Below are 1,188 nucleotides of genomic sequence, written 5' to 3'. Positions count from 1 at the left end.
AATAATTTCTGTTGATATTTTAGATTTTAGTTTCATTAATATTGACTCATACTCACCATGACACCGAGCCTCTGTTTGAAGACCATGAAGATGTTTAGTGCAGGACATTTTCTACACAACAGTCCTGGAGTGTGTGTTGCCATGGACACTTTCTGGAACTTTGTGGACATGAACATCAGCACCATTAGTGTTGAACAGATCTGCTGTTTTCCTTCCTATTTAGCTTCCTTTTGTCTTTGTTTTTTTAATTCTGATCAATTTGAAGGAAGGAAATTTTGTACTATCTAAAGGTGTAATGGTTTAACACGTACTGTGGCATCACTTTTCTCAGCATGTTTTATGTTTTAGAAGATGTTACTACTGTTTTAGAAGATAGAACTGAACATATTGGAGTCTGTTGTAGTTCTAGGAACGTATAATTAGTAGTGTGTAACTGACAGGGTGGAGGCTGGAAGTAAACTGAAAAGAAAAAAAAAAGGAAATACAGCATCCCTTTATCAATGATGACATCATTTATCAACACACCTTTACAAAAGATTGCATTGATATTATTGCAGTGTTTCTGTCCTTTCTCTCCTTCATGAAGCTCAGTTTGTAAGGCTGCAGCAAGATGTCAGTAATAAGGCAAGTTTAAATGAATTAAATGAATCTATCTACATTTGTATGAACTGAAAGCACTTTTGTTTAATACGAATTGCTAAAAATACCTGAATGCCATTTAATAAAATGCTGTCTGTCATTTTATGTACATTATTTACATTAAGTTATGAATATAATAAAATAGAATAAAACCAATTCTAAGAAAAGAATAAAGGGAAAAAACAAATTATTTCCCAAATATGGTTTCAGTCTTTGCCATTTGTTACAGGAGATAAAATATCTGATTTACTGGCATCAGCCTCGAGACTAGATCAGTAACATTTCTAGATTTTAGTTTAACTTTAAAACTTCATTCTGGTCCTGTCTCTTTAGTCCCTACCTCTGTTTCACATCAACCTTCACCTTGTTAGTACTGACACCTGGATGCTGTTCAGCCTTCAGCCCTATTTACATTACCTAATGTTCCACAGAGCTCCAGACACTGGGTGATGACTGGTCACAAGCTACACAGATCACCAGGAACCATGTGGAATCCTGAAGGGTATTGACATTGAGGGTGGTACTGGTTGTACTGGTGGTACTGGCACT

At 35.5% G+C, this 1,188-nt stretch overlaps 1 protein-coding gene across 11 annotated transcripts in view; it reads left to right on the top strand.

The window, feature by feature from the left end:
- The window catches only part of sh3bgr (SH3 domain binding glutamate-rich protein), a 10,173-nt gene extending 9,343 nt beyond the window's left edge, over nucleotides 1-830 (top strand). For all 11 annotated transcript variants that reach the window (XM_060875850.1, XM_060875831.1, XM_060875839.1 and 8 more), the window contains one exon: nucleotides 24-830. The gene's annotated coding sequence lies outside the window, so the exon portion shown is untranslated. The remainder of the gene's footprint in view (nucleotides 1-23) is intronic.
- The last annotated feature ends 358 nt before the right edge of the window (nucleotides 831-1,188 follow it).

The sequence above is a fragment of the Tachysurus vachellii genome, chromosome 1 (assembly GCF_030014155.1).
Source record: "Tachysurus vachellii isolate PV-2020 chromosome 1, HZAU_Pvac_v1, whole genome shotgun sequence".
Lineage (NCBI taxonomy): Eukaryota > Metazoa > Chordata > Actinopteri > Siluriformes > Bagridae > Tachysurus > Tachysurus vachellii.
The sequence above is the reverse complement of the archived record's forward strand: the minus strand, read 5'-3'. Positions and strand labels throughout refer to the sequence as shown.